At 51.2% G+C, this 23,610-nt stretch overlaps 1 protein-coding gene across 2 annotated transcripts in view; it reads right to left on the bottom strand.

Moving 5' to 3' along the window:
* Positions 1–22,915, bottom strand: part of LOC144136705 (uncharacterized) — a 40,020-nt gene extending 17,105 nt beyond the window's left edge. The window contains exon 1 of one of the 2 annotated variants that reach the window (XM_077669257.1): positions 22,624–22,915. The gene's annotated coding sequence lies outside the window, so the exon portion shown is untranslated. Of the gene's footprint in view, positions 1–15,261; positions 15,615–22,623 lie in introns of those variants that run through there. The other variant, XM_077669247.1, reaches the window with a different exon arrangement.
* Positions 22,916–23,610: the final 695 nt, after the last annotated feature.

Genomic DNA, 23,610 nt, shown 5'->3' with positions numbered 1-23,610 from the left:
ATACTGGGTGTCCCAGCTAACCTTAGCCAGGCTTTTAATATACGCCGAGGCACTCTAAGACGACGCGACCAAATGCATGCTGTTGGCTGTTGTATGTAGTAAATCACACTGTTTTTTTGGCATTGTGTTTAATTGCATAATTAGTCTAGAAAAATTAACCAACTTCACAAGCAACGAAGATAGGCGAAAAAGTCGAGAGAGAAAGTTGTAGAGCGGTCCGCGAAACGTCCAAATGTAGTTTCCAACTTTCCATCTATTACGTATAGGCTTTTTTTAGCTCATTGCAGACGCCCGCCAGATTTTTAAAAATACCACGTAACATGCCCGCTTACGCGTCGCGATTGCAGTGCTCTCAAACGTTCCGTGCAGGAACGAACAGATCATTTAGCCCGGTGTGCTGCTGCTTAAAAGATGACAGGGCAGAGACGCAACAGCTGGCTGTGCGATATAGGCCAGCGGTATGCTTCTCTTGTGGCGCTTGATAGCGACAAGCAGACAGTCCTTATCGCTTGCTCTCGCGCAAATCGCACCGCCAGCGCCTGCGTCGCAGCCCTGTCACGTTTTTAAGCAGCAGCACATCGGGCGAAATGATCTGTTCGTTCCTACACGTAACGCTTGAGAGCACTTCGTTTGAGAGTATTTCGCTGGCATCTGCATAGAGCGAGAAAAAAACCGATACGTAATAGACGGAAAGTTATAAACTGCTCAGCTAGACGTATCGCGGAAAGTTCTACAACCTTCTCATTGGACTTTTTCGCCTATCCTCATTTCTTGCGAAGTTGGTTAATTAATCTCGACTAATCATGCAATTAAGCATAACACACAAATAGTGAGGGTTGCTCCATAATATAGCCAGAAACCTGCACTTGGTCGCGTCGCCTTAGAATGCCGCGGCATATTTTTAAACTCTGCCTAAAGTTAGCTGGGACACCCTGTACATGACCTACATAGATTGCGAAAACACGTTTTAAGATAGATCTAGAAGATTGCCTAGATGAGATGGCATCTGCTGGCGCAGGACCGGGCTTGACAGAGATCCGATAAGGAGAAGCACTTCTGCTGTCACGGACAAAACCGGGCTGACGATGATGAGTATAGTCTGCCTGTTGAAAGAGGAAGTTCAAGTAATGTTGCCTCTCTGAGAAGCTGCGCTACCCTTCCGACAAGGGACAGCACAAGGATGCACCGAAGCGACACTCCACACCATACACGACAAAACCAGATTTGAAAAGTAATAAATTACATTGCTAATTGATTCCCCAATCATTGTGCAATTGTAATTCTATTAATTTCGAAAAGTCAAGTATAACATTCTTGGACAAAATTTTGACTATTTGGAAATTGTAAGGTACTGTTATGGGAATATTGAAGGCAATGGTCTATGCTTCCCATGTGTGGCAAAAGACTTTCTTTTAAAGTTTTGCCATCGCTCGCATGGAGGAGTTAAGACTTACATTGAAAACCAATGGGGAACGCCCGTTGACGATCGTAAAAACGTTAGTAGCAACAAAAAGAAAATGAAGCCCGTTGACGGGATGTTTGAATAAATTTGCTGTTAAAGTGTAATCTTAAAATATATGAAAAAATCCGCTTTTTAACTCTTTCCCGGACGAAAATGCTTTTCTCCTGAATTGTTAGGCATGAATGCAAGTCATTTTTAAAAATTTCTAGTTTTCATGCGTACCAAGAAGAAGCACTGCTCACCAATTCCCATGAGCATTTCAGATTTCTTAAGTTATTCCACCGCAGAAGCAATTCTTCAGCTTAGAAGTGGCCGTCGAAAAGTTTGCCGGGCTTTAACAAAGGGACTCCTTCGCCATGCTGAGTAGCCTGTCTGCTGACGCAGGCCGGTTCGACCTGGAAATTTCTTTCAGCACTGGGTACCGCTCAAAAATTGAAAAAATTGCTGACATCTCCCTTCAAGCCCCGCTGAATTTCATCGTTCGACGTGCCGCGTGGACGCGCCCTGCTGATTTTAAAGCACCCGTCGTCCGCGTCACTTTTGGGTGCTGCAGCGATTTACTGTTAAACGTGGTGTCTCTAGTCATTCAGAGCAACCCAGTGCTGTGGCCTCGAACCAACTAGTCAGTAAAAGCAAAATTTAAAAACAGTTGGTCCACTGAGTTGTGCACCACGCCGTTCAGGTTACACAGCCTCAGCAACTCTCCCCGAGAGGAAACTGAGTAAAGGAAACACCAAATTCTCTCTCAAATCGAAACGCGCACTCTTTGGCTTTCCCGCCAAATTCCGTCCAGCAAATGTCCCCCTTACTTCTTTCACTCCCTCCTTTATCCCTTCCCTTACGGCGCGGTTCAGGTATCCGACGATATATGAGACAGATAGATACTGCGCCATTTCCTTTCCCAAAAAACAATTATTATTATTATTGTCCCCCTCCCCCGCTCTGTCCCCAACAACTCCGGCCATTACAAAAGATAAGACGATCTGAGCAAAACAAAGAAAACTGAAAGACGGCCATGCACTCGCCTTCTAAACTTTGGTAAAGACAGAAACGAGAGGCTAACTCGGCGCCTTGCTGCTCGATGCTGTCTGGAGCGTTAAAAGCCTCTGAAGCGGGTTATTTATTGCTTCGGCGGTGCTGTCCACATCGTCACAGCTTCCATGCGGTAATGTTCGCAGCCATGCGTGTTTCCATCTCCTCCTCCGCATCTCGTGCGAGCGCAACCGGACAACGCTGAGAGAGAGAGAGAGAGAGAGAGAAAAACTTTATTGTTGGAGAGGAAGTCGGGGCACGCCCCTGGGTCTCCGCACGACCCCACTGCACTCAAGTGTTTATGTCCCTAAGGTCCATAACACTGGCAGCCCGGCCGTTGGCGATTGTCTGCACGGCCGGGTCCTCCGAGCGCAGCAGGGTCTCCCAGTCCTCCCAGGTCTTGAGGTCCTCTAGGCCGCGCGGGGGAGGGTCCGCCGGGCAGAGGGAGAGGATGTGGAGGGAAGAGGCGAATGGTTCTGGGCACAAGGTGCAGGCAGGAGTGGGGAAGGAGGGGTGATAGTGGGCTAGGGTCAGGGCTGAGGGGAGTGTGTGTGTCTGTAGTTTGCGCCAGAGTGTTGCGTGTTTGTTATCTAGGGAGGGGTGGGGCAGGGGGTAGAGCTGGCGCGAGGCTCTGTAGGCCTGCGTCATCTCGCTGAACGAGTGCATTCGCTCCCTCGCGAATCCCCGATCCGAGGCCACCTGAACCCGGTTTAAAGAACCTCGGGCTAAAAGGTTGGCGGCCTCGTTTTCGGGATTCCCGGAGTGAGCAGGCACCCATATAAGCTCTACATGGCGGGGTGGGGGTGCATCGGGCGAGCCCAGTATGCCAAAAGCAGGGACGTGGACTCGGCCTTGCGCAAAATTTAGAATTGCAGTTTTAGAGTCTGTTAAAATGTACTCGGCTTCCGTGCGGGTGATGGCAATTGCGATGGCGGCTTCCTCTGCAGCCTCTGGGGTGGTGTCAGGGGGGAGAGGTAGTGTGAGGAGGGCGGATGAAGAGCAGTCCACCACGGCTGCGGTTGCTTCGTCACCCGTGCAGGCGGCGTCCACCCATACGGCGTCCGGCTCGGAGCCGTACACTCGGTGGAGTGCCTTCGCACGGGCTCTGCGGCGCTGCTCATGGTGGGAGGGGTGCATATTTTTTGGCAGTGGCTTGATGATTGGCTCTCAGTGAAGAGATCGAGGAATGGGGAGGAGGGTTGGGTCGTTGGCCGGTATTCTGATTCCGAGGGAGTCCAGGATATACCGGCCTGTGGAGGTTTGTGTAAGCCTTATGTATTGGGCCTGTCGATGGGTCTCCACGAGTTCCCCGATCGTGTTGTGGAGGCCCAGGCCTAGTAATCTGTCTGTGGGGGTGTTGAGGGGAAGATGAAGTGCGACTTTGAATGCCTTGCGGATCAAGGCATCCAAAGTATTTATGTCGTGTTTGGATAGTTCTAGGTATGGGGTAGTGTAGAGCACACGGCTGAGGACAAAGGCATGAATGAGGTGACAGAGGTCGCGCTCCTTCATGCCTTTATGATGGCCCGAAACTCTGCGGATGAGATGCGATATCAAGCCTGCAACCTGCTGGAGTTTTTTGAGGGTGGTGGTGTTTTTGCCATCGTTCTGGATATGCAGGCCCAATACGCGGAGGGTGTCAACCTCCGGTACCGGGTCCCCATTCAGTTCGATGGCAATGGGGGACCATTGGCGGGTGCAACCATACGAGCTCTTGACTGCACGCGCTCCTAGTTCGCCTCGAAGTCCGCGAAATGCGCCGTCTGCTTGGGAGATGCTCATAACACTTGCACTCCTGCCGTTGCACTAATCTAGGGTTCCCGCACATTGTATCTGATTTAATAATAATAATAATATTTTTTGTGGAAAGGAAATGGCGCAGTATCTGTCTTATATATCGGCGGACACATGAACCGTGCCGTAACGGAAGGGATAAATAAGAGAGTGAGAGAAGAAAGGACGAAAGAGGTGCCGTAGTGGCGGGCTCCGGAATCATTTCGACCACCTGGGGATCTTTAACGTGCACTGACATCGCACAGCACACGGGCCCCTTAGCGTTTTGTGTCTGTTTTCGATGCGCCTTATTTAGCATGAAAGAAAGCAAAGCTTTGCCGACACGAAAGACAGCAGTCCCTTTTAGGGAAAAGTAATTTCTAAAGTAAGTATGTCAGTTTTGCTGCGAAATTATGCTGTAAAGCAACGCATTACATCAATAAATTGCTCGACCATAAAGGCAATGCATTAAAATACACATTCTAGGGGAAAGTGGTTAAATTAGTGTAATTTCATAACAGTAATTCAGTTACTGTAATGTCTGCCCCACACTAGCGCGCTTAACAGAAAGGCACCGCGTCTCTTTTGCACGTTGTCTGCTGCATTAACCCGCTTGTACTCGCAGGCTCTGCATAGCTCGCACTAAAAGTGATTTTCTTTCTCTTTGATATGGATGCCCAGCATTCGTACAAATATTTTTTATTTATTTCAGTATACTGCAAGCCAGAGTTGGCCCAAGCAGGAGAGGCATACAACTAAAAAAAAATTCTAAAAGAGCACCAGCTACAAAACCGCAAGTCAGTAAACAGGACACAAAACCAGAGTCATCAAACAAGATACTGGGAGCCATACAATAAGTTCTTGAGCTCCTTCTCAAAATTCCTAGACTTACATAGACCCGAAGGAAGGCCATTCCACTCCGCGACAGTGTTCGGAAAAAAACTGTTCCTAAACCCACTAGTTCGCGCGAAAATTGGTGCTAATGACTGCTCATGTACATGACGTGTTCTCCTAGTGCTCGCCAGCTTCACACAATCAGGAAGATCTGCCTTCAGATTTCCAGACATGTAATTATGAAGCAGTACTAGACGGGTAACTTTTCTTCTTATTGCCAAGAACTGTAAATTACTCATTCGAATTAACGCAGTAATGCGGTGGCGGCAATATGCGAAACATCAGGCTTCCTTCCATCACTGCTCTCAAAGCCAGTCCTTCTTTTGTATGCTACTGCAGACGTCATCTTTCCTGACCCACGAAGGTGCGCTGGAATATGGGAAATCAGCGGTGAGTTCTCAGGAAAACTAGTCATGAATGGAGCTTCAAGTTTTGCACAAAATCTTTTATTAAGGTTGTAGCAATACATGTTTAGGTTGCAGCTTTACCAGAGTTATTTCCTCCCATGTAATCACACTTCGCAAGCACACATTGGCATATCTGGCCCGGAGGACAAGGACAAGGCGCAGATTTCTTTTCAAGTCTAGTCCGAAACGCTCTCGCAGCCACCCAACGAGCAGAGGTAAGGGCAGGGCAGCCCACACCTGATATGAAGCTGCTCAATCTGCGCGAGAAGAGAGATCGCGCAGAGCGACGGGCGCGACGGACTGACAGAGCCGCCGACTGGACTGTCTACAACCGCTTGGACGCAGCAGCGCGCCGCCAGGCCAACAAGCTATACCGCCGGCAGTGCGCTTCACTAGGCCAAAGGATGGAGGAAGATGTCAGCTCGCAGAGGCTGTTTGACACCCTGCGGCGCATCACCGAACCACAGGCAAACCGTCAACCGCTGGCCGCCCTCGCAATCTACACGGGCTCAGCTTTGTAGAGTTGGCAGAGCGGTTTGCCGATCGATTCGCGCCGCCCAGCCCCGCAAACTCCGCTAACATAGCTGCTCCTGAGAGCCCCAGAAGCGACGCCAGTCCCTCGCCCTCGCCTCGGAAAGTCCATGTGATGCACCGTTCACCGCGGCGGAACTAAACAATGCGCTGCAGCGCTGCTGCCGCCGCTCGGCGCCCGGACCGGACGGGGTGACATACCAGATGCTGCGAAACCTGGATGCGCAGCAACGACAGATCTTCCTGCAGCAGATCAACCTGGTGTGGGAACGCGGGGAGCTACCGGAGGATTGGCGAACCGCGGTCGTTTGTCCCATCCGAAAGGCAGGGCGCCCGCCTACGGAGCTGAGCGGATACCGGCCAGTGGCATTAACATCGGCGGCAGGTAAGCTCATGGAGCATATGGCGTTGCAGCGTCTGAACGAGCGGGCTGCGGAGGCTGATATGTTTGACGAGCGGCAGACGGGTTTCCGTAGGATGCGGTGTACGGCTGGTTCTATATCGGACGTTGTTACAGCGCTGGAGCATGCCAGGGCGGCAGGCCAGGTTGCGCTGCTGCTGCTACTGGACGTCTCGGGCGCTTTTGACAACGTTCACCGCGCACAAATTCTCGCGGTGCTTAAGGGGGCTGGTGTGAGCGCGCGCCTTTTGCGATACGTTCATGGCTTCCTGAGCGGGCGCACCATCCGCGTACGAGTAGGGGGTAAGCTCTCCAAGCCTCGCCCGGTGGACATGGGCGTGCCGCAGGGCTCTGTCTTATCGCCATTTCTGTTTAATGTGGCCATGTCGGTGGTGCCGGTCTCCCTCCCCACGAGCGGCCGACACCATGTGTACATGTCCATATATGCAGACGACATAGCTCTGTGGTGCCGGGGACCACCGGGCGAGGCGTTCCGCGTCCGGGGGTGCCTTCAGGGAGCCCTGACCGCAATCGATGCCAGCTTGCGCGGCCTTGGTCTGTTGCTGAGCGCGGACAAATCGGTGGCCATTGCCTGCGTTTCGCGCGCGCACTTTGCGCCACTGTCACTGGACGGGACTCCGATTCCATGGCGTAAATCGGTGCGGTACCTTGGCCTGGACATCGACTGGCGCCTTTCCTTCCACCCCGCGGCGACCAAGGCCTGTCTGCAGATGAAGAGGATCACCGCCGCCGTGCACAAGCTCACCGCTCGAGGCCAGGGCATCTCCCAGCAAGCCGCGCTGCGTCTATACAATGCCGCAGCGTTGGGGGCGGTGCTCTATGCGCTGCCGCTCGTCACGGTGCGCAAGCCGTGCTGGAAGAAACTCGAGCTTCAGCACCGCAAGTCCCTGCGCGTGTGCCTAGGCCTGCCCAAAAACTCGCAGTGCGCCGCAACGTTGGCCGAGGCAGGAGCGTGGCCACTTGAGCTCCAAGCAGCGCGCAGGGCATTGAATCACATCGACCGGCTTCACCGCGCACCGGACGGCGGCTCGCTGCTGCAGCGTATGCGCTCGCACCCGCGCTCACGAATGGGCGCGGCGCTGCTCGAGTATGAGCAATTGACACAAGGCCCACCCCCCTACGGCTCCTGCGCGCCCTGGCCTGCTGCCTCGGAGGTACAGCGAGAGATCGTCGGCATTGCGGGAAAGCGGAGCACACCACTCTGTGCTGTGCAGCAGCTGGCCAGAGCCGTCATACACGAGGAGCTCCAGGACCATCTCCTCGTGTACACCGACGGCTCAGTGGCCCGCAACAGCTGCTCCCTTGCTGCGGCGGCCACCATCCCCGCCCTGCAACTGCACAGCCAGCAACACGCAGCCTTCCTGGGCTCCTCCACGACGGCGGAGTTGATGGGGATCCGGCTCGGGCTGGACCTGCTGCTCACCCTCGGCCCTCCGCCGCCCAGGAGTGCTCTGCTGTGCGACTCCCGCGCCACCCTCAGCCGTTTGCAATCTAACGGCCGCGGTACCCCACTAGTGCGGGAAATTCGCTCGCGCATCGAGCGCCTCGCGCAGAGAGATTGTGCCGTGCGTGCACAGTGGGTGCCCGGTCACTGCGGCATCGCCGGCAACGAAGAAGCTGACGACCTCGCGACCGCTGCACACCAACTACCTGCCAGCGATCTGCCCCTTGCGCTGGAGGACGTGCGTGCGGCCATCCACGACCATCTCCGAAAGCAGCACCTCGACCCACGCATCGCGGGTGGTGAGCGCATCGACAGTGTCACCGGCTGTCGCGCACTTACAAGGTCACAACGTGCAATAATCCTCCGCGCGCGCATTGGCTGCGTGTGGCCCGGGGAACGACGGGTGCGTCACGGAATCGCGACGAGTGATGTGTGTGACGGATGCGGTGCAGTGGAAACACTAGAACACCTGCTTCTTCACTGTGCCGCGTTAGCCGATGCTCGTCGCTATATGCTCGCGGCCTATAGGGCGCAAGGCATACTACCAGACTCCATCAAGACGCTATTGTGGCCGCAGGGCAGTGCGCGCACTCGTGAGCGAACTTTGGTGAGCCTCTGTGCATTCCTCGAAAACACGGGCTTGACGTCCCGTCTGTTCTCCGTCAGGTAGTTACACGCAGTGACCGAACGCTCCGCAAGTTCTACCTTGAACGATTAATAACTGGACGCCCCTCTCCAGTTGTAACCATCACAGTGCTGTGCGCGTGTGTGATTTAATTCCTCTAAAATGAACTAATCACGCGCACAACCTGGACACATTTCTTATTGTGTAAGTAGTTTGTACGTATTACTTCTCCCCCTATCCTCTCATCCTGTCCCCTCACCTCTTTTAATTTCATTTCTCCATTCTGCCTGCTATCCTTTATTTCCGCTGCCCCAGCTGCATGAGGTGCTTCAGTATCGATGGCAGATGCCGGGGCTAGCAAAAATCTTTTCCTTCCTTTTTGCTATTATTTTTAATAAAACCACTACCACCACCAGCCACTCCCAGAGAACAGCATAAAAAAGTGGTGTGTTTAGGAAAGGATACGCGCATTAAACATATAATTTTGAACACCTGGGGTTCTTGAATGTGCACAGTCTGCGCCGCCGCCACCGCTGCTGCTGCTCAGTTATCACGTGACCACACTACATCACACAGCAACAGTGGGCGCGTAGCGCCTCAGTTTGTACCTATGCTTTAGATTTGTTATACGCATATGTGCCAGTATAGCGGCCAGGACTACCATTTGCATAAAATTTGGGGGCCACCCGTTTGACGCAGAATGTTCCAAGTGATTTCAAATGACGGCACGTTCCTGAAGGCAAAATTACTAATTGATATGAAGTCCAAAATATGTGGGGGATTCGCACAGACGACCTTTCCTCCCCCAAACCGCGCATTTCGAAGACCTTCAGAACCGTTTGTCTCAGGGGGTTCCTAATGGTGCCAAACGATTTATCGTGTTGTGATGCACACGTTTATGAGATTGATTAACTGATACAACGAGTTAATATGCCGGAAAGAAAACATCCGCGGATGTTTTGATTTATTCTCCGCGTCTGCTGAGCGCACCGATGTAAACGCTTGAAGCTCCCGTAGCTAACGCTCTTAAGTCGAACACTAAGACAGTGTTTGCGGAGAATTTTTTTGCGTTCCGCCTCCATCGAAGCGGCCTCTACGATTTAGAGGCAACGCTTGCGCACAAGTAGAACTCCAGAGATTTACAATCAAGGTCATCACGACCACTTTGCTCGGAAACCATGGGCTACTTCAACTTTTAGTTTTTATTGCGTGGATCACACTGATCGAACGCTCTACACAAGGGTGACGCAGACTGTGTACTGTCGACGACGCTCAGCACACGGACGCCTTTTGCGTTTCGCATCCATCGAAGCGCGACCGCCCGGCCGGGTTTGAACCCGCGGCCTCGGGCTCAGCAGCCGAGCGCTCCAAGCGTTGAGCTACCGTGGCGGTTGCAGCATAACTGCGCCTCTTAGCGTATGGGGGAAGGTTGTTAAAGGAGAAAGGGAGGAGGAAGTGCGGGTACCCACCAGGCCCGGTGCAGGGCGGCGTCGGTGGCTGAACATGGAAATTTCAAGAAACTGTGGTTCTCCAACCCACTTGTGCTCCATATCGTGGTGTTGACACTCACCATACGCAACCACACTGCAGACGCCCATACTGACCCTGAAATCGTTTATTTCCGGCTTGGAAAAGTGCATCACACCCGTCAGCACTCCTGCCATTCCGTTTTTCATTGCGGAACATATGAGTTGGGAACATTGCGGTCAGTTGCGGTGCAGTCCACAGGTATTGTGCGCCTGCCCTTGAAAATTTATGATCCCGTTACTGCAGACACTTGTAGAACGTCAGCTAGAACACTTTTACCGCAATAAAAAATGGGCGATAGTTTTTTTCTTTCCTGCAATAAAATAAAAGAAACATCTTTTCAGCGCATCTTAACTGTGGGTATTTTCAGCCATATTTAAAGCTTAATAGCAACTTGCCTGCAGTCTGTCAGTCCTCGAGAACATAATTGTCTGCATATGCGGTACTGCTCACAGCCACGAAATAATTCCATCTCGGCCGCGGCTGTCGCATTTACATGGAGGTGAATTGTAAAAGGCTTCTCGTGAGCTATGCGATGTCAGTACGCGTTTAAGATCATCAGGCGATCAGAATTATTCAGCAGCTCTCCACTGTGCACCCCCTTTTCCTCTGTCCCCTTTACCTGCCTCCTTCATCGCTTCCTCACGACGTGGTTTAGGTTTCCACTGACAGTGACACAGTTACTGCGCCTTTCCTCTCCCAACGCAGAATTTTTTTCGGCCTTTCTTATTCGACAGACTCTTCAGTTTCTGTTTAAAATGGGTGGTAAGTGTTTTTGGCGACCTCAAGCATACGATTCACAACAAGATACATAGATGTATAGATAAATAGGACTACAGGCACCAAATTTTTGTTTTGCGTGTTTTCTTCTGTCAAACGATGCATTAGGCATTGGTATACATGGAGAACCCCGTGGTATTCGCCTACGACCGCTAAGTAATTTATTACTGAACTTCTTCCTGACCCTGTTTCGGTTTGATCTACGGAACAATGGCTCTGTGGACGTGTAGTAGAATATTTGGTCACGTGATGGCACAAAAAAACGGCACTGTAACTGCTGATGTCGTAATTATAGCTCTTGGAGCAGGCTGGTTTAAGTGATGCAGTGAGTTACAACTGCGTACAAGCGTTAATATTGCACTTGTTCTGTGCCTCACGTGACCTAAAGTTCAATTGCACGTCACAGCCATCTTTCGATTGATGAAATAGAAACCCAAACAGCATTAGAGAAGAAATTCAGTTATAAATTATTTTGCGCTCATAGGCGAATACCACTACGCGATATATGCATTCTAATTTCTAACGCATCATTTTAAAGGAAAAAAACAAGCAGTAAATTTAGATGTTTATAAGCCCCTTAAGTCGTGGAGACTGTTGCGGAACATGACACATGCCATCAGCTAACGACGGTGGTTGCAGAAAAATTGCAACACGCTGTATGGGGCCGAAAATGAAAGACGGTACTCTTTAGAGAGAAGCCTCCGAGTTGCGCTCTCGCACACTCGCCGCGACTGCGCGACGCCGATGTACGTTTCGCGGGCGGTCAGCCTAGGCGGCAGGCCACGTGTGCTTGCTGCGCGTTCTTCGGCCGGTCGCGAGAGGGTCGCTCTCGCCCCGAGCGTCGCCGCGTGCCCGCTATGCATGCGCAGTCACCTCTTCACTGCATCTCCCGTGTCCACTCACACTTTATACCGTGGCCAAGCGCCCTAACCACTGAGCCACCGCGCCGGGTTAATAATAATAATAATAATAATAATAATAATAATAATAATAATAATAATAATAATCATAATGATGATGATGATGATGACGACTGGTTTTGGGGGAAGGAAATGGCGCAATATCTGTCTCATATATCGTTGGACACCTGAACCGCGCCGTAAGGGAAGGGATAAAGGAGGGAGTGAAAGAAGAGAGGAATAAAGAGGTGCCGTAGTGGAGGGCTCCGGAATAATTTCGACCACCTGGAGATCTTTAACGTGCACTGACACCGCGGCGGGTTGAAAAAAAAAATGAAAATTGGTCTTTGGGGAAAGAAAATGACGCAGTATTTTTACTCACATATCGGCGGACACCTGAGCCGCGCCGTAAGGGGAGGGATAAAGGAGGCAGTGAAAGAAGAAAGGAAGAAAAAATAATGTGGATTAGCTCAGCTAATCCAGGATATACAAAGCGAAAGATGTAGGCGTTTACTGCGTTTATTGGCGTTGGAGTTGACAATGTTCTAGAGACGGCGATGGCTTTGAGCAAAGGAAGGGCGCATAACTGGCTCGCTGGATATGCGGACGCCTCATTCGTGCTTTGTTACATACCCGCCGCGGTGGCTCAGTGGTTAGGGCGCTCGACTACTGATCCGGAGTTCCCGGGTTCGAACCCGACTGCGGCGGCTGCGTTTTTATGGAGGAAAAACGCTAAAGCGCCCGTGTGCTGTGCGATGTCAGTGCACGTTAAAGATCCCCAGGTGGTCGAAATTATTTCGGAGCCCTCCACTACGGCACCTCTTCTTCCTTTCTTCTTTCATTTCCTCCTTTATCCCATCCTTTACGGCGCGGTTCAGGTGTCCAACGATATACGAGACAGATACTGCGCCACTTCCTTTCCCCCAAAACCAATTATAATTATATGCTTTGTTACATGTGGCGGTGGTGAGAGAGATGTGGCCTGAATGCATTAGCGCTGACAGCGTTGTGGTTGACATGCGGCACTGCAGCAATAGCTAGGCCGCAGCGTTCATTTGGTGATCAATCTCTCGAGATCAACCATTAACTGCATGCCTCCTCCCAGGGTTGCAGGGAGGGGCGCGCTGCCTATCCAGTGTACGAAACGCAATCAAAGCCCGCTTTTGCAGTTGGACACCAATGCCACGAACATGAAAGCGAGATTGAGGTCTCCACTGACCCACAGAGGCGGTTGTGCGCCTTTCCTTTCGTGAAAATGAACGCCCTTTGCAAAGTTGTCAACGCCAATGAACTCTATGAACGCCGTCGGCTCACTTGTTTTGTTTGTTTTTTGAGGAAAGGAAATGGCACAGTAACCGTCTCACATATCTCGGTGGGCACCCTAACCGCGCCGTAAAGGACGGGATAAAGGAGGGAGGGAAAAAAGAGAAAACTGAAAATTGAAAGTTGGATTTTGATGAAAGGCGCGGAGAGGCGCGCGCGTTGTGACGTCATGTGCTTCCTCGGAGCACCGCCACGGCGAAATCGCAAGTTCGCGGCCAGTAAAGCTTTCGCTTTGAAAGGTGCCGTAGTGGAGGGCTCCGGAATAATTTCGACCATGTGTGGTTTCTTAACGTGCACTGACATCGCACAGCACATGGGCGCCTTAGCGTTTCGCCTCCATCGAAACGCGGCCGCCGCGGTCAGGTTCGAACCCGAAAGCTCCGGATCTTCTCCTAATGGTGCTTTTCGTTCACAACAAGCCCACGTGTTGTGCCATGTCCAGTGCACGTGCCCTGGGCTCCTCAACGTGAACTGGACATGGCACAACACGTGGGCTTGTTTGCATTTCACCTCCATAGAAACGCAGCAGTGGCGGTTGGGATCGAACCCGCGACTTTGGGCTCAGCACTTGAACAGCGTAGCTACCGAGCCACCATGGAGGGTTCCTTTGGCTGCACTGTCTATACTGTCATATAGGCTGCGCTGCAGTAAGTGCCGCAGCAAATGCTGATCAGCGGTTCCTGTCGCAACAACACTTGTTCGAGAATTTCCTGCAGAAACGACTGCGGTGCGCGCGCCTTGCTTTGTAGTTGGATTTGGTAAAATACAGCTGGCGGTTTGCTGAGTTATTCAACGCTATATGAGCAAGGATCACTGCTAGGCTTTACTATTTTTCTAGATCGCTTGTTGTAGACACTCTGAAAAGAAAATGTGATACTAAACCAAGCCTTCAGCGGAAATGTCAGCCCTTATGGGCCGTACAACTCCTCATAGCGAAAAGAAAAAAATAATAGAATGTTTTAGTTGTTGGCACGGGGTAATTGTGTCAAAGGCTTATTCAACTGGATCACATGAAAGCGGGGTTTTTGGATTTTTTAAACGAAGCCTAAGTGCGAAGCTATGGCAGCACTCGTTATTGGAACATGTCTGCACGCTCCTGCCTTGCGACGGTGATTAACATCAGCACTTCATATATAGGCTCAGTTCATAACCCATAATATTATGCTCATCTGTACCAACTTTCACGGCGCGAATAAGATAAATCAGCGATTTTCGCAAAGCATGTTGCACTCATACATCCGCTACGTGCACGACATGGTGGAATATATACGAGCCCTCATTCGTCCGGCCTGTTGTCTGTGGGCTGAGCCGCTTTGCAACACACCTGCGGCGCAGAGTTGAGGCCGGCGTTCCTCGACTATAGGCCGCACGTCACGCAAGCAAACATTTTTTTTTTTTAGTTCTTGCAAACGAGCTAGCGCGCCTACTTTGACTTTGCCCAACGCAGACGCCATGCGCGCACCCTTTGTATGCCAGATGATCGCGATGTTTTGCAAACACTGCTCTGCTCTGGACCTTCGCTCACAAGAGAGCGGCAAAGAGCTTGCGATGGTCAGATTTGTCAAGTTCAAGAAACCCTGGAACAGTAGGGTCAGTAAACATGGCGAGTGAGCGCTTTCCCAAACGCAGTGGCGAGAAAGCAGCAGCAACGAAAAACATTTCAACGGCAACACAACGCGGAACATAAAACCGCATCAGTAAAGCATGTCGTCATCATGATGAGTACACCATCAAAGTCACTCTACAGCATTCTCCCTTCTGATAGCGTACATCAAAAGTTGCCTGGGGGATGGTTGACTTTGCGTTTGTTCATTTCGCGAGAGCGCGGAAACATGAAACAGGAGATGAAGCGAACACAAAGAGCGTTGTGTGTGCGTGTGGGTCTGTGTGTGCACACTTTCCGGTTCTTGGCCTGCAAAACATAGCAGCACGCGATTATACTGAAGTCCTAAGTAGAGCACACAAGTCATCACCGTGCATTACGGGCACTCATATTTCGCACTGGTGCCAATATGCTAATGATGAATTAATGAGCTTCGGACGTAGTTCATTAATCCATCATATATAGGAAAACGCAGCAAATGTGACACTGTGCAGTAATGCTGCAAAGGCGCAACGCGGCGACCAAGGTCCGTGTACGTACCCGAGTTGCGAGCGCGGGCGATCCATCAAACAGCAGAACAATCCCGTTGCATCCTGCACGCATTCCGGTGCGCGGTCGCCGCGGCCAATCGTAGGGGACGCCGGAGGAACGACCGAGGCGCAGGGTGCTGCGGGCGCACGTGGACCCGACGCCTTCGCGGCGGCGCACGACAGGCATCACGCGCCGAGGCGCGCGGACGGCCACGCTCGCGAGCCACGGCTCCATCATGGCCGCCTACCGGCGAGGGGAGGCTGTGAGGGGTGGAGCTCTACCGACTGTGGCGCCCAACAACCATCTGCCGGCGCGTGCATTGAGCGAGCGCCGCACGCGCCGGCTGCACGTGCCGGCTGCTTCCTTTCATGGGCCACGAGCGGCGGGGAGCGGCCTCCAGATGTTCCATCCGGCTGGTGGAGGAGCCAGCCCCCTCACCGCAGCGACACGCTTCACCTTGCCCCCCTCTTACCCCCCCGCTCCCCTTCCCCGCCCGCCGGTCGCGTGCGGCAGATCGCCAGGTGGTTGCTTCCGGAACCGGCGGGCGCTCCGTCACAGTGTCATCGGGCTGGGGAACGCCTCAGTTTTCGACCTCGGTAGGCGGTCCATTTTTCGTGCGCCGGAAAGAAGTTCGCGTTTGAATGGGGAAGAGGAGGACAGCATCATCATCGACGCGTGCGCATGACGAGCTTGCAGTGTTTGAGAACTGGGTCCCTGGATTTTCTCGCGGGCGCGGTATAATTTCCGGTGAATGTAGAGAAATGGAATGTACGGCCCAAGTTACACGTGGAGCATCGCATATAAGAATAGTCAAGCGTTCACTACGGATTCCTCGAACGCTACGGGAATTTCCATGCAGTAATCGAAGGCATGGTCTAAGATACGCAGTCATCATACAAGTTACCCCGATAACTTCTGTGTGGTCCCTACATTACTGGAGCACCCAATGGTTAGGGCCGCCAATATGACAAAACACAGAGGGAGCAGTCGCGAGCAGCCACTTCTAGCATTACATGAATAACATTCTCGTTAACAGACCATACTCATTCAAAAACCTTATTGGCTAGGATATGAGCGCAAATTTTCGGTTGCAAGTAATACTCCAATGGCGAGAGCGACGACGCATGAGGTTTCCTGTATAGTACAGTAAAAAAGCTAAACCGCAGCAAAAGACCTTAAAAAGAACTATCGAAGGAAATTGTCCAAGAAAGGAAGAAACAAAAGTATTGGCACTGCTGACCTGACGGTTCCATCCGCTGCCAGACCCAACAGCGGGACCCGCCTGTTGGATTTCGAATTCACCAGGGTCATCGCCTAACCGAGAGAGCAAGGGCATCCGGAGGAAATATGGCTTTTGTTGCGAGACACTGCTGATGAGGCCAGTGGTAAGGGAATTATGAAGAAGAGTTTAATCCTTCGACTCCAGCTCGAGTGAACCCCCCCCCCCCCCCCCACCACCACTATCATTATCATTAGCTGAGTCTACTGCAGGACAAAGAACTTTCTCGGTGACCATGAGTCCCTCCTGTTTCCGAGTACCAGAACGAATAGCACGCACATGTGGCAGGTGCAATCGGCGCAGGTATGGGACAATGTTTCTCATCGTTACAATAAGCTGCGTGCTCAAAAGGGCGTCCATGTTGTAATATTTTATTAAAATACACTGCGCCTTCATCGCACTACAATAGCCTGCACAATTATCCTTCGACTACGTTTGGCTCGCATTCGAGGACCTTCATTTTTCTTTCGATATAGATTCCCCACCCCCCTTTGAACATTAGGCTCAATCTTCATTCTATTTAATCCCCAATTCGAGCGATTTAACGGGACTTCGTATCGCTGTACCCTCCTCGAACGGCAAACCTCTCTGAGCCGCATTTTTTTTCTCACGCCAGCTGTCACTTAAGTGAGTGGGTGCCCCCCCCCCCCCCCCCCCCCCAAAAAAAAAAAAAGACTTCAAAGACTAGCCGCTACACCACGGGGATGCTTGCTCTTGTAGCAACCTGCTCGTGTCGCCTCGTGCGCAGCGGAGCATTGCTCCTTGCGCGTCCCCCGGACGAGGTGACTGTGTGTGTGTCGCTGGAGAATGCGTCAATAAACGTCTCCTTTGACAATGAGTAATTACTCCTTTATTATAAACGTCTCCTTTGCAAACTTGGAGGCATATTCCCCTGCGGCGAGTCACCCTGCTCCCTGCGGAGGTTGAGGGCGCCGCAGCGGTGCCCCAGTGTGTACGTATGTGTGCCACTGTGTGGTGACGTCTACTCGGGACATTCGGATTGCGCGAAGCTCGAACCAGTGATGGTTAGTGGCCTGTGCATGACGCAGTAACCACATGTCACTAGAAAATGCTGCTGACGGCCTTTTTCAATGCGCTTTAGAATGTGCATTAAATGATACCGAGAAAGAGAGAGAGAGACAGAGAGAGAAAACTTTATGTCAATCAGATTCGACGAGGTTTTAACCCCCAGGGCTAGGAGTTGGCCTGGATCCCTTGGAACCTGGCGGCTGCCTGCCATGGGCTTGATTGGTGACTTCTTTTTGCTTATCTGGATCCGAGCTGAGCATCAGAGCCTCCAGTGTTTCTTCATTTCTAATGGTCTCTGAATTGTTTTCTAAGCGTGTGCATGTCCATATCATGTGGATCATGTTTTCCTGTCCCTTGCAAAGGGTACCATCTGCTCAGTATGTGCGAATTCGGGTTTGTGCCCGTCTGTAACCGCTTACAAATTGTTTCCTCCTTTTTGCTGAGCTTGCGATCAGCTTCCGGGTATAGCTTCCGGTATAGTCTATATATATGTGAAACATATTGACTAGCGCAAACACAGACAGAGACCAAAGTAAGAGTAAGAGACAGGACACACGCTAGACTTGCAACTGGATCTTTTACTTGAAACACAGTATTTATACACATTCCTTCTGCGCCACCAGTGCCACCTATCAGTTGCCCTCGCGTCAAATGACGATGAAAAAATTGAAGCTTGATGGAACAAAATGAACTAGGCACATGCACTCGGGAGCACCGCGAATACATCTAGCAATACAAGATAAGTGAAATCTAACTTGATAGGGTGCTTTAATGCGGCGCGAAACACAAGCGAAAAGCGAGGAGGATCTAAAAGTTAAACATAAAAAGGGTGTGTGGTCTGCATCAGATGAAAACTTATCAAGAAGCTAAAACCAGCACGAGAGACCTGCAGAAAGACCAACAACACGTGCCAACAGCACCAATGTTCAGATAAATGAAGGAACACCAGGGCCTACCGAAAGTTGATGGCCACACCAAAGGGCGGAGGGAATGAAAAGTATAAGAACAACGGGACTGGTGCCCGTTAAAAGTATAAAAAATACAACTGGTGGCGCAGAAGGAAAGTGCATAAATACTGTGTTTCAAGTAAAAGATCCAGTTGCAAGTCCAGGGTGTGTCCTGTCTCTTACACTTACTTTGGTCCCTGTGTGTGTGTTTGCGCAAGTCAATATGTTTCACTGCTACAACCAACTAGCCCAAATGAAAGCCTTAGCATTTTCTATATATATATATATATATATATATATATATATATATATATATATATATATATATATATATATATATATATATATATATATAGTGCTGAACTATATCTTTGAATCCTATCAGTCTGTTTCCGTTCGAATTATGTGTTTGTCAGGGGAAAGGGAACCAGCTCAGAAAGTGAGACCTCCAACCAGTTCGTTTGCCCCTTCATTTCCTCCCAAAGCCTGGTGCGCAGAGGCCCAGATAAGGAGAATTTGGCCCTAGACTTGGTTTTGCTCCAGGATTATTGCTGCCTCCCCATAGATGCGACCGCAGTTGTAATTGTTAACAGCGCTCTTGGAGTCGCTTACACCGTCTTTGCCGTGTTTCGAGGTGGTTGCTAATGCAAAGGCCACTTCTTCTGCCGCCACTGTAGAACTATGCCTGACCGTGCAGCAGGCGTGTATTTTCTTGTTCTCGTCGGATATGCCATCGATACTTTGTCCTTTCCTCTTTCGTATTCGGCCGCATCAATGTAGAGCACGTCTTTCCTTCCTTCAAATCTTGACCAAGTGCTTCAACCTTGCCTTTTCTCCTATCCTCAAGATGAATAGGGTGCATGTTCTTCGGGAGCGGGGGAATCTTGGATTTGTTCCTAACGTGGAGTGAAATGTCCTCTCTTGGATAGGCTGAGTTTTCGCATTTAATGCCGATTTTCTTTAGAACATGCCTACCAGTGTTTGTCCTCATTAGTCAGCCATACTGCGCCGTCTTCATAGGTTCTATCAGCTCTTCCAGTGCATTGGATATTCCCAGCTTTAGCAGCCTGTCCGCGGACGTGCAGCCCGGCATAACGAGCGCAATTTTGGTGCTTCTTCTGGTGATGCCATCAGCTTCTCTTGCTCGCATTTGGTTTGGCGCAATTGCGGGGTGGAGTACGTGACCCTGCTGATGACGAAGGCCTGGATGAGCCTGAGGGGTTTGCATCTCTCATGCCCAATATTCGGTTCGCAATCCACCGAATCAGTCTTCCTGTCTGTTGCGCGCTCCTCTCCAGCCTGAGGATCGTTTCGTTGTTCCTTCTGTTGTCTCGCAGCCACAAACCCAAGATGCGAATCTTGCCTGTTTCCTTTACTGTCTTTCCCCTACTCGCACGCACTTTATCCGGGGGGGGGGGGGGGGGGGGGGCGGGACTACGTTCCTTTTTCTGGCCTCTGGTAACTGAAGTATAAGCAGCCCCAATTTTTCTGGGGGAGCATTTTAATTAAGCCCTTGCCATTAAAGGGACTATGCAATGAATAAAAAGTCGTTTGTAAATGTTTTCAATGCTCAGAAATGATGCTGAGAAGCATTCACACCAAGTATGAGTCTTCGGAACTGAGCCGGCAATTTATTATGTATTTTTAAAAAACCGTGTTTTTTTTAATTCGCGGGCCGATTGGTGTGCTCGTAGTGACCGATTCTGAAACTAAAATCGTGAAAAAAGACGTCACTATACCCATGACGTCACCAGGCCACCACATGCTGTCATTCGCTGGAGCCACGGCAGCCATGACGTCACGGGCACACTTCCGGTAGCCGTGAAAATCGTCTGCTCCTGCCGCCGCGCGACTCTTCAGGCGAGCGCGAGCCAGGGCATTGCCTTCGCGCATATATGGTTGCAATTTTTCTCTGCCGGCTCCTTCTGTCGGGAATTCGGAGCCACTCGCAGTGGCTCGCCGAGTCACTACTGTCGTCGCTGGCGTTCAGCCGGTACGGCGTGAACGCATAGGGATCGATGCCCATCGCGGCCGTAAGAGCGAGCAGTCGCGCCTCGAGGTCCGGGTCCATCAGACGACAAGCAAAGAAACCCGACGCGCGCCGCAATCACGCCGCCGACGCTGCTGCTGGGGTGCGAGCGGCAACCGGAAGTTGCAAAAGGAACGTCAGCGGATGACGTATTCATGGGCGGGGCCCAGTCCCAGAGCTGTTTTCTTTATTTTTTTCTGGTGCCCCCTGTGTACGAGTTGAATGGGGAGAGGAGGAGCGCAATTTTTATTTGTCTATATCGTCGTTGTTATTGATGCTAGCTCAAAAATTCTTGCGTTGGTGTGACGAGTGATGAAATGCCTATCTCTCGTCTGCGCTATATAACCTCAATTAATTTATTGCATAGTCCCTTTAAGATAGTCTTCTATCTCGTTCGCAGCCTCTTAAGCGCGTCTTCAATCTGCCCGTCACTTCCCTTCGCTATCCAAAGGGTGACGCCGTCTGCGTGAACCCTTGGACCGTACTGTGGAAGACGGGATTAAGTTAAAGGGGCTCTAATAAAGTTTCAGTATGGCTGGAATGTTAAAGAATGCCTCTTAACGAATACTGTCCAGCAAGAAATTTTCTAATGCGTTTGTAGAAGCTGAGCTATCTGCAGTCAAAATTTCAATTTCAGCGTCTTCGCGCTTTTCCCTTTCCTCTCGTTACATTTTGCACGCTGGAAGGTCGGCGCTCCTATGCTGGCCCCACCTCCGGGGGAGACCTTCCTGGCCCGCCGGAGCTACGCGGCTAATTGTCCGCAGCCTTGGTAGCTAGCTGCCTGACGTCTGAAAGAATCTAACCAGTAGCCGCCTCTCAACATGTATACGTAGATGCGAGCGATGGAGGAGGGTGCGAGCATAAAAGAGTCGCCGGGAAGGGCTCGTCAACTTTCGCGCGTGATTGCGGGTCCTCCGCTGAGTGTAGAAATGTATTATTTGGCTCAGCTGCTTTCATGACAACACAATGCAGTGATTGAGTGAGTTGATGTGCATTTCTCAGAGGGTGTTTCAGAGCCCATTTAAGGGTAGCCGCCGCGGTGGCTCAGTGGTTAAGGCGCTCTGCTGCTGACCCGAAAGACTCGGGTTCGGTCCCGGCCGCGGCGGTCGCATTTCTATGAAGGCGAAATGCTGGAGGCCCCTGTACTATGCGAAAGTGTGCTTGTGTACACAAGCACACTTTTCGTCGCGTCACGTGACGAGTATGCGCCATCGGCGCAAGCGTATAACAGCACACGCATTAGTAATCGGGAATAAAAATACATGAGAGCGTTTCTTGGCCGAAATTAGGTATTCTGTTGGAATAATCCATCCCCAAGACAGCATTCAATCAGCTGACAGATCGCACAATCAGGGCCAGCAGATACCGCGCTACCGCCTCCACAGAGTGCGGGAAAAAGATAAGACATTTGAGCCATGGCGTATTCCAATCGGCCATCCGGAGCAGCTCTCCGCTTTGGCGAATAAGCAAAATATTCGTCGCGGTCCAGTCAGAACTAAGGATCTCATGTAATCAAATCGCCCTTCAACACGCCCTCCAGTTTCGCGGAGCAAGAAAACCTGCTCCGGATCGCCCATTGGAATAGTCCATTAATTTAGTTTTAGTCTCGACTCGATCCGCCGCTGCAGTTCAGTGGCTATGGCGCTCGACTGGTGAGCACGAGGTCGCGGGTTCATGGAATCGAATTCCAGCCGCGGAGGCTACATTACAATACAGGCTAAATGTAAAATTGCTACTGTGCTGGGCGATATCAGTGCACATTAAATAACAAGAGGTCGTCCAAGTTAATCCGGAGCACTCCACTATGCGGCGGCTCTTTATCCCTCCCTCCTTCACGTGAACTCTCCTATACATTCCAAAGTTAGTGAGACAGTCATTGAACCTTGTTACCTTTCTTTATAATTTATAAAATACTTACATTTACACTTCTTAATTTCCTACGTAGGAATCAAGTTACCGAATTCTGTCTTCTAAGTAAATCAGGCTAACGCGGCCTGGAATCAGCCACCTGAGGTTCACTTAGAGATGCGCACAGCGCGCGCACCTCGTGACGTTCAAACGAAACAAATACGGTCTCTCCGACTTACCGAGTGAACGCAGGTACCGAGTGCCCTGTCGACGAAAGCGACTGAAGTCTGCGTTGGGCGCAGAAAGTTCACTGAGTCAGGAGCTACGGCCTACGGGGACAAGCGCCCGGCAAGTTCGGTAGACAACCAGTGACTGCGCGATAGTATTGCCAGAAGGGTCTCGAATTGCGCAGTTCGAGACAAGGGCTCCGCGTCCGGTGCCAGACAGTGCAGGTGGGCACCCGCCGCTCGGAACGTCCCGCGCACCGACGGCGCCGAACGAGGGGTGTTGAGGGGAGGGCGAGCATTCTCCGACACTCTTCGTATGCCCGTAACATGAAGCGGAGGGAAGACAATGCGCATCGCTCGCGAGCTATAATAGGCTCTTCGTCGCGACAGCACCGGCGGTGGTCTGTGTGTTGAACACGACGCCCGAATACAGCCAGAATGGCAGCACTCCAGCGCTTATGCGCAAGGAAGGTGAGGTTCACTGGAGCCACCCCCTTTTCTTCCTAAATACCGAAAGAAGCCGATCAGAGCCCACGGCCAAGATTTATGTAACGTCTTTTATGGTGAGGGGCCAGAATTATGTGACAAATTTTCGGAAGCCTATGGCGTCCTTGGGGCCATTATCCAGGTCCCAGCCTCCTCGATTGCATATGGAGTTAGAAACAAATTCCGCTGAGCTTTACTCTGGACGCCGACTTTAGTTAATGATTTAGTCGCCATAAAAGAACAGCACACGATAAAACAGCATGCGTCAAAGCAGCGCACAAAAACAGCACAGCGACAAAACGGCACAAGGAAAAAGCAGCATGACGACAAAACAGCACACCGAAAAACAGCACGACGATAGAAGATCACAGGGAAAAACCGCAAAACGTCAAAACAGCACATCGGAGTAAAGTGCAGCGCTGCTGGAGGGGTGAATTATCATAGCCACAACCGAAAACGGTAAATCACAACATATGCGGCAGCAACCTTTGGAGTAAGCGAGTGCTGGTTTCA

Source organism: Amblyomma americanum, chromosome 1, assembly GCF_052857255.1.
Source record: "Amblyomma americanum isolate KBUSLIRL-KWMA chromosome 1, ASM5285725v1, whole genome shotgun sequence".
NCBI classification, from domain to species: domain Eukaryota; kingdom Metazoa; phylum Arthropoda; class Arachnida; order Ixodida; family Ixodidae; genus Amblyomma; species Amblyomma americanum.
This window is presented reverse-complemented; position numbering and strand designations above follow the sequence as displayed.